At 45.8% G+C, this 9,522-nt stretch overlaps 1 long non-coding RNA gene across 2 annotated transcripts; it reads left to right on the top strand.

The window, feature by feature from the left end:
* The first annotated feature begins 651 nt into the window (after nt 1-651).
* LOC125106217 (uncharacterized) lies at nt 652-7,782 on the top strand. Of its 2 annotated transcripts, XR_007129276.1 has the most exons (4): nt 652-733; nt 1,011-1,117; nt 7,258-7,369; nt 7,489-7,782. It is a non-coding gene; the product is annotated as an uncharacterized LOC125106217 (long non-coding RNA). The 2 variants fall into 2 exon arrangements; XR_007129277.1 differs by lacking the exon at nt 652-733 and having other exon boundaries at nt 951-1,117.
* Nucleotides 7,783-9,522: the final 1,740 nt, after the last annotated feature.

Below are 9,522 nucleotides of genomic sequence, written 5' to 3'. Positions count from 1 at the left end.
ATAATTCTGCTTGGAATTTTAGAGGCCGGGCCAGTTCCATCTGACAATTGGCAACAGGGCTCTGGGAGTGACCACAGACGTGCGTGCTGCCTGGAGAAGTGAGTCTCACTTTTCATCCCGGACTTTTACATCTCCGTCTGGTAATTTTTTGTTCTATTTTTGTTGTCTTCTCTTTCTTTTAGTGCTATTTTTTCGTAAGTCTAGTAATTTTCTTATTGAGGAATGGGCATCTTGTATGAAAAGATAAGGCTCTTTTCTCTCTGGAAGAGAGGCACCTTCTTTGCTGGCATAAAGCTGAATAAAGCCTGGCATCCAAATCCCATGATGGGCTTCTCTGGCCCAAGGCCAGGTTCAGTTTTTATATGAGTAGTACACCTCGTTCTAGACGGTGTCCATGGGGGTCCCTGAGAGACACAACATGTCAAAACCACTGTGCCTTCGTGGATCTGAGCACCCATTGATGGCCCCAAATTTGTTCACCTTTACAGGTGCTGTATGTGCAGATGCTCTGCTTCTACACTGTGCAAAAGTAGGCAAAGGAGGATCCTGGTGCAGAGACACGGCCCTTCACTTTCTGATGACCTCAGTGTGTCTAAATTCCAGTTTTATTTTTGTTTTTCGTTTACTTCCTCCCAGTTCTCGTGAGACGTCCTTGTTTTGCTTGACTTCTTGGCCTCTGGGCCTGAGCCACTGAAAGACCAGCAAATACCTGAAGAAGAAATGACTTGTCACTGTAAGCATTCTTTCCCTCCTCCCTCTCTCTTTCTCTCTCTCTCCCTTTTCCCCCCTTTCCCTCCACCCCCCTTTCTCTTTCCCTGTCTCTCTCTCTCCCTCCCTCCCATTCCCTCTCTCTCGCTCTTCCTCTCTCTCTCTGTCTTCAGAATCTTGGCTTCCCAAGTCTCAAGTCCTAGCTGCTTTGGAAATTTCTTATGCTTTCAAATTTTATTTATAAGTTTACCTTTATATTATTTATTTGTTTACTTAATTTGGGTTTTGTCCACCTTTTCTAGTTTTTCGTTGGGAGTCCAGCTCTGCCAGCATAGCCCAGAGTGGAATTCCCTTTCAGTGTAACTGAGCAGAACACTGGACTGCCGAGGCCTGGAGGCAGAAGAACGAGGTACACTCTTGGCTTACTCTTCCCTAAAATCCTTTGGATATTTGTGGACAAAAGGTCAATAACTGTTTTTATTGGTTCATGATTCCCGAAAGCCTCTCCAAATTTGTATAATCTTTTTAGGACTCCCTTTGCCGGTGAACTGGTAGCTATGTTGGACTATTGTATCATAAATGATACTAAGGAAATATTTTAAAACGTTTTTAAAGGTCAGTAATTTTAGAATCAGCTCAGCTTCTTTCAAATAACTCAAGTAACGTATGGGCGACTCTAAGGACTTTGTGCCGGTGTCTTGTGCCTAAAGTGTTCTCCGAGGCGGACTCTGTCGTCCTGTGGCTGAGCCATCTTTGCTCCATGTCAGGCTTTGGCGACACAAATGAGTCCCCTCAAGTTCCGCTTCGTACGGAATTTCTAAATGTTGAATTCAATTGAGAGACTAGACTTGCTCCTTTTGAGCTGTAATGTTTCAGATGAAGGCAAATTGGAGACATTCCTCTCTAATGCCAGTTTAAGATTAGGGACGTTTGATTTACGGAGTTGGTGTAACCCGAGGGACGGGAAGTCAGATGACGGAGGGCATGGAAGGTGAGCACATGATGCTCTCACCGTGCTGTCTAAGCCCATGACGGAGATCTACGACCTGAGACACAAGCTCTGCAAGCTGCCTCCTTCCCTGGCGGTTGAGGTTCTTTACTCCAACTCTGTATGTGCCTCAGTTGGGTGGCGTGTCCATGAGTATCCCGATGGGGTGCTGTGTGCACCAGGTAGGGTCAGCGCTAACAGGCATCTCCTTTAAAGCCCTTCAGTGCTCAGTCTACCTTCCTCCCCTTAGAACAACTCAGCTTCCTCTCTTGAGACAAGGATGCCAGCGCTGTCCTTCCATGGGAGGCTGGCCTTTTTGGACGCTTTTGGACATTGCTGTTTTTTATGTATTAAAGGCAGTGGCACCTTTATGTATAAAATATTCATAAAGCTTATAAAATGCACCATGCACTGCAGACTGACCTCTAATCTCGTCCAACTTGCTTGCTCTCCTTCCTTACGGGCAGGTTTCCGGCACGTTTAATGATTGAAGGTGCGTGAAACAACTGCCTTTTAGCCGTGAACTTGCAGGAGCTTTCTGCAGTTTTCCCTCAATTTATACCTTTTTACAGCTGACTTTTATTTTTAAAAGTAACAACTAGTTTAAATGGTTTAAGCATATGGCATCTATACACTATTTCATTTCTTTGAAATGAGTTCTGCAGTGTTTTTAATTTTGAACTTTTTAGAGGATGCATGGGTTAATAATCTTTTTGAATCATTTAGTACTCCAATAACCCGGTCCTGTCTTACAGTAGTATATTCTAATGGTATCTTGGTTTAATAATAAATGAACTTTGTTAATCTAATCCTGGGTAATTCAGGAAACAGAATGTCCTCCTCTTAATGTCGTTTTCTGATAATGATGGAGATTTATATTGATAAAATTGCTTCCATGGAAGATCAAGGTCTCCTGATGGCTGCTTTCAGTCTGGGAAGGGGCTATAGAAGCACGTAAGGTTCCTTCGGGTGAGGAGGCAGGCTTCGGGTGAGGTCACGGAGGAGACCTCAGGCAACAGGGCAGGGATTGGAGAGCTGACACACAGGGAAATCAGGGCGGACAGTTTGGGTTTGTTTAGCTCTTTCATTCAACCAGATCGTTGATAAATGTTTACTGAATGTCCATTAGATATGACGGATTTTACTGGGTAGGGGGGGATCAAGCAATGCAGGGCACCTAGAAATCTTTGCCATTCTCAGAGTTTACATTACGGGTAGATATAGTTGGAACATACAGACAAAGAGGTCAACAGACTGTATAGTATGTTAGGTGGAGGGAAGGGTTATAGGGGAGACACAGAAGAATGGAAGCTGCTGCTGGGCAGAGGGGCCAGTTTTAAGTAAGGGGGAAGAATAACAATTGAGAAAGTCTTGGAAGAAGTGAATCCAAGAAGAAGAGGTCCCAGACGAGCAGAGAGAAGAGGCAGTGCAGGGGCCGGGAGCCGGAAGGACGCTGGTTCAGTCTCAGATGAAGCAAGGGTCTTGCAGCCATTCTGGGGACTCTGAGAGGGGCCGTGGAGTATTTTGGGTAGAGAACTGACATAATCTGAATATGTTGGACTGTAGAGGACAGTGGCCTAACCGGATCCCAGGGAGGGGCTACACAGGAATCGTGGCAAGATTTAACAGTGGCTTGGACCAGAACAGGAACAATAGCGATGCGGAGAAGTGGTAGGTGTATTTTCAAAGTTAAATGGGTAGAACTGGTTTAGGGATCAGGTGAGGGTATGAGAGCGAGAGTTTGAGGGTGAGTTCAGCATGTGCTCTCTGGTGACTGAAGGGGTGGGATGGGGACTGAGACTACAGCTGGAGGTTTGAAGAGGACTTGGTAGGTAGTCATGGGCAAGTGGTCTACACTGACCCAGCCTCGCTGTGGACAGTCACTGACAGAAACCCTGCCGTGAGGGGAGGACACAGTTCACTCGTAGACGGTGCAAAGTCAGGAGAGCAGGCTGCTATGATTTGGAAGCAAAGAGCTGAGGGACAGGATTCAACCCCAACTCTTTGTAGGCAAGGAAAAAATTATCCTTCTACACTTCTAGGGCCTTGGCCAGGGCTCTGTGTAACAAAAGGCACATTAACAAGAGAAAAGCATGCACATTTATTTAACGGAAGTGTGACACAGGAAACGTCCTAAGGAAATGATGACCCAGAGAAACGGTAGAGCTGAATGTCGTTGTACTGGGCTGGATGAAGAGTAGTAAACGGTGAAAACATGATAAGACAGGTTTGGGCTAAGACACGGAATAGTGGAAAAGTAGCTAAGAAGATCATGTTCATTTGCCAAGGGGGTTTGTACAGATCTCTCAGTTTTCTTTCTTTCCTCCTGGGACAAGGAGGGCTCCCTTCACATGGGACTTTCACCTCCTGCTTTCAGCAAGAAAAAGGAAAGTCAGGCTGTCCTTTTTGCCCCTGCTCTTTCTCAAGGGCCTTAGCTCAAAATGTGGGGGTTGTTGTGTCTGAACCCCTTCATGCTTTCCCGATGCGGTTTGTTCAGGACCATAGCTTGCAGAGATGTATACCATCCCCTAGCTGTGGCCTATGAATTGTGAGTCCCTGAGATGTGCCACCTTCCAAAGAGAGGGCCAACGGGGAAATATCGGTCAGTATTGTTACAGGACGTGCCTCCTTCCCTGTGTGATGTGAAAGCCACTCACACTCAGGGAAGCGGTGGCGTTAGTTGCCCAGAACAGAACAGAACCACAAATGCATTGAGGCCTGGAGGGACTGCACAGGTCTTGGGCAGCCTGCCCCGAGGCTGCTTCCTGTGGATGTCCCCATGAGTGCACAGACAAACCTCGTCCTCAGGCTCACACAAGGAATGCTAGATGATGTGCTGACCTTGAGAAGCCGCCCTGGGAATGCTAGCTGGTCCCCAAATCGCTCTTTTCCCTCCCTTCAAAGACTAGCTCACTGAGCAAAATTTTAGCCTTATACATTTGTTTCTTTCTAGGTCTAGAATGGTTTGGGTTTTGGGGAAATTCTTATGATAACAAACATTGCTTTGGGAGGAAAAGCTCATTCAATGTTTCTCAGCTAGCACCAACAGTAGGAATTGATTTTTAACCTAAGTTCGAGGTGTATTTGGAATTGGGGAAGGGCTGTGTACCCACAGTAAGCTAGGGTCAGCCATCAGGAACAGAGGGAACGGGCATCTGATGGGGCAAGTCATAGGGCCTCACAGGCTTGCTTGAACGACTTTGTTTTGTCTGCGGCTCTCCCTGTTGGAGGTGGGGAAGAACCTAGCACATTTCAGCCTTGCCTTGTTTCCTTGTCTTTAAAGTCGACCCAAAGAAACGCCTTTAAAATTGAATCTGTTCCCTCCTAGATTTTAAATGACACCAAGAGGAATAAAAGTCCTTTGTAACAGATAGAACTGGAAGGAGCGGTGCTAAGAAAAGCAAAGGAAAACAACCAACCGTTACACATCTGCAGCTGTGCTTACAGCAGCTCAACACTTGAAGCAAAATATTTCTATTACGGAACATGGAGCTCTCTTCATCTGTGTTCCCTAATATGCCCCTGGCTACCTATTAACATCTGGGGCCAATTAAAGCTGTTGATTTTGTTCTAAAATCCTCATGCAAAATCGAGTTTCTGATTATCTTGGAGTTTACCTCTCCCCAGTTCCTCACCATGATCCTTTGCTTTTCAACAAAGCTCTTTGAAAAATTATATTTTTCTCTAAATAGGTCAGAACAGATTTTTCTTTGCATTTGGTTCCATATTTTTTTTTTTTTTTTAATAAATGAACTTTGGGTTTTTATTTTCACCTGCCAGCTACTGTCACCAAGTCACTAACAGTCCTGGGCACTTCCTGGAGTGGAGGTGGTCTCTCCGTTGCCCCACAAGTAAGGGCCCCGCCTGCCCGTCTCTGCAGAGTGGGCTACCTTGACCCGTGCCTTTCCCTCTCAGAGGATCAGGGTTGTCTCCAGGGGACTTCACGGTGGGAGGAACACCTAGAACGTTAAGCTTTCCTTTTTTAAAATGGAAACTCAAAGAAGCTGAAAAAGTGACTGAGGGAAACCAAACTGATCTCAAATACATTTATTAGTGAATCGTGTGCCATCCTCAAGAGCATCGTGTCGCCTCAAGAGCATCGGAAAGGGAAATCTCTCTTCAGAGCTGCTTGGCTGTATGACCAGAAACAACTCAAGTAGCTCTTCTGAGCTGCGCTTTCCCCTGGAAGGAACAAGTTTGACAGGAAGTCAGTAGTCCCACGAATTCACGTTGCCAACGTGTCCATTGCCTTTGTGTGGGGAAGCCACTCTGTCACACAGGTCAGCTGAGACCTGAGGGTTCTGCTGGGCAGAGTGTGACAACCGCAGGACTGGGTGCTTTCCAGAAACTGACGGGTAACTGCAGCTCCCAATAACAAGGAGCGGGCAGCATTGGCAGCTGCCCTCCAGAAGCACTTTGTGCCCTGGCATCTCACCTTCTTTGCTGGGTGGCGTGAGCACACTGGGTCGCATGTGGGTTAGAGCCTCCGCTTCCTCTTCTGTAAAAGGGAGCATTGCAGGAGAATTCAGTGGGGCATAGCGGGTGCACCACTCAGCACGTGGGCTGTGAGGAACCAAAAATGCACAGGGAGCTCATTTATTTTTCCAATGTGATTTGTCAAGGGACATGGTAGTGCAGAAGGTCTGCTAAAACAAGCCTTCCAGGCTAGTTTGTTTAGCCATTAATAGGTCTAAACTAGAGGGAGTTTTTCCTCATTGTAACTTGCCTTTTTTTTTTTTTCAGTGCCTTTTCTGCAACAAATGTATTTTTTAAAAGTATTATTTTTAAAATGTAACTATTTTGGAAATTTCCTACTTGGAAGCAATTCTCTATTGCGAGTCAAAGGATTAAAGGGAAAAAAAAAGTCAGTCACAGCAGCAGCACACATTGTATATGCTTTCTAGAGTGATTTTTTTTTTTTTTAAAGAAAGCAAGGGAAGTCTAAGCCAAGGGCAGAATTTAAATTTGAAGTATTCATTCAGCAGCCTTTATAATGAGAGAGGATTGAATTGTGTCCAAATCAAGCATCAGATTTCCAGGGAAAGCAGATGAGAAATTAGAAAGTGTACAGAAAGTAGCAGAAATGTCTGTTAAAAGGTTATAACCTCTTAAAATTGACAAGACTTTTTGGTCAGATAACAGAACCAAGAGCTGGAGGTCTTAATTCAGGCATGAAGATGGGGAAGGAGGAGGTGGGAGGTTTGCAGAAAAAAAAGTATGTCACTGCCAAGGGGCATCTGAGCCTATTGGGAGTTATCTAAAATCTCGCTTCAGTAAAATATTAGAAGTCGGAAATATGTATATGTAATATGTGAATCAGTAAAGCAGTTAGGAGTCACGCGCAGAGCTCCCTGGACAGCAGGTGCTCAGCCCAGCAGCATTATCTAGGACTCGGGCTCTGGGGACCTCTCAGCTTTTCTGGTGCCACGGGGCAGCCTGGGACCTCAGGCTGGAATCTCCATCACACGTTTGGGCATGACAAAGACCAAAGGAGATGAGCGTCCAGCTCCTCTGAGCCTGCTTCTTAACCTGGCCTAAGCCTTGGCCCCTGTCCTCGCCAGGTCCGCACAGCTCAGTTCCAGCCCAAATCCCTCCACCTGCTGATCTGATCAGACTCACGATCCCCTGCCCTGGACACCTGATCTCTCTGGCCTGCCTTCAGCGAGAATCCCAGTAAGTGGCTTAGCACGCATCCCCTACCCCTGTGTCTCCTCTTGGTAATTTTCTGTCCACGGACACCCCACTCTGTTGTCTGCTGTCCATCCCAGAAGTGTTTTCTGTGTTCCAAGCAGAGCCCCAGTCCTGTGTGTTTTGCTCTGGGAGCGCAAATGGGCGAAGACAGCATCGCACAGCCCAAACCTCAGTGAAGACGTAATGTGCGCGGATTCAGTCCTCGGGCTTCTTTGCTGGTTTATTTGTTTTCACTGCTGCAAGGCGGAGTCTAAGCTTCATCGCTAGACCGTAAAACACAGACCACGGATCAGAATAGTCCTTCCTTGAAACCGTGAGCCCATCTAACTTTAGTTACCTTTCACAAACATCGGTGTCTCCCTCAAAGTATTGTTATATCATATCTGGACACAAAATTTTTTTAAAAATTTGACTTTGGGGGGCGCCTGGGTGGCTCAGTGGGTTAAGCCGCTGCCTTCGGCTCAGGTCATGATCTCAGGGTCCTGGGATCGAGTCCCACATCGGGCTCTCTGCTCGGCAAGAAGCCTGCTTCCCTCTCTCTCTCTCTCTCTGCCTGCCTCTCCGTCTACTTGTGATTTCTCTCTGTCAAATAAATAAATAAAAAATCTTTAAAAAAAAAAAAAAATTGACTTTGGGAGGGATGCCTGGGTGGCTCGGTCAAGTAAGTGTCTGTCTTTGGATTAGGTCATGATCCCAGGGTCCTGGGTTTGAGCCCTGTGTAGGGCTCCCTGCTCAGCGGGAAGCCAGCTTCTCCTTTTCCCTCTGCCTCTGTCTCAATGAGCTCACACTCATTCTCTCTCTAATAAATAAAATCTTCTAAAAATGTGACTTTGAGATTTTCTTTTAAGAATTGGGACTTTCTCTTTACCTAGTGTGACAACTATCATTTAATCGGCCCCATTCTGCCGAGTCAAGGCAAATCATTCCACGTTTTTTTTACGCATGTCTGCACACTATCAGTAATAAAGCTGGTCCAGATCTTGATTCCGTTGCATCCTCATGGTCTTTTGGGCTCATTTCACTGCTGTTAGCCCCCTGCTCTCAACGCAATCTCTCTAAGCATTAAAGCTGCTCTAGACCTCCACCACCCCATCTCTGGAGGGCACTTATTTCTCCCCAAACAGGCCAAGGCATTTCAGTGGTTTCCTCACACCTCCCAGTGTTCAGAGCAGCTATATATTGGCAGTGGGCATAGAAGGGTTCAGAACGTGCCGTCTCTAAATATGTAGCATTAGCATGGTGAGAGTTCATGCTGAAAGCATTTGCAGAAGCAGGAAGGACTCTCTGAACTCCTACATTTTTCCTAAAATCAGGTCACCCAATTTCCCATGAGAAAGTGCCGTCCCCGAACCAGGAAGAGCAGAGCATGCTTATCCGTGCCCAAAGGGACCTATGCAGAGACACCTACTAAAGTCACTCCAATCTTTCATTAGTTCTCACCCCCAGATGTCGCTTCGTTATTGTCCCACAATTTACCACCCAAACTCCTTGTCTTGCCACATGCCCCCAGTTTACCAGTTTTTATATAAAAGTTATATAAGCTTTTGGCCTAAAGGCTTCTTCCATCTTTATGTTCCTTCTGCAGCATCCCTTGTATACATAAAAACAGTAAATAAATGTGTATGCTTTTCTCCCATTAATCTTCCTTATGTCAGTTTAATTTTTAGACTAGCCGCAGAAACTTAGAGGGTGGAAGGAGGTTTTTTGCTCTCCTGCGGGTGTTAATAACTAATGTCATGTGAAAATTTTCCAGGGCCTACAATGCTCTAAATCAGGGGGAAATGGTTTATCATACCTTCAAGAGGAATATTAATCTTTTAATTTTAAGAAACTGCATCCAGTCAGTAAGACAGAGACTTTTCTTTCCAAAGGGCTGACACCCATGGCACACGCGCCCGTCTCTGTAAGACCATTCTGAGTCTGGGAAACATACTCTCCAAGAAGAAGGAAAAGACCCCGTCTGTCATCGTCTGTGCAAAACAGAGCAGCTGCAGGTGGGAGATTTGAGCGGTCAAAAATGTCTCCAAGAGGAAAATAAAATGAACAAGCTTCAGGCTTCTAAATAGAAACGATAAACATACTCCAAGGTGAATGGAAATCCATCAGGCAGAAGCACACAGGGGAGGAGTTTGGAA

This window comes from Lutra lutra, chromosome 8 (assembly GCF_902655055.1).
Source record: "Lutra lutra chromosome 8, mLutLut1.2, whole genome shotgun sequence".
Classification (NCBI taxonomy): Eukaryota; Metazoa; Chordata; class Mammalia; order Carnivora; family Mustelidae; genus Lutra; species Lutra lutra.
Note: the sequence above shows the minus strand (reverse complement) of the source record. Positions and strands in the feature narration are given on the sequence as shown.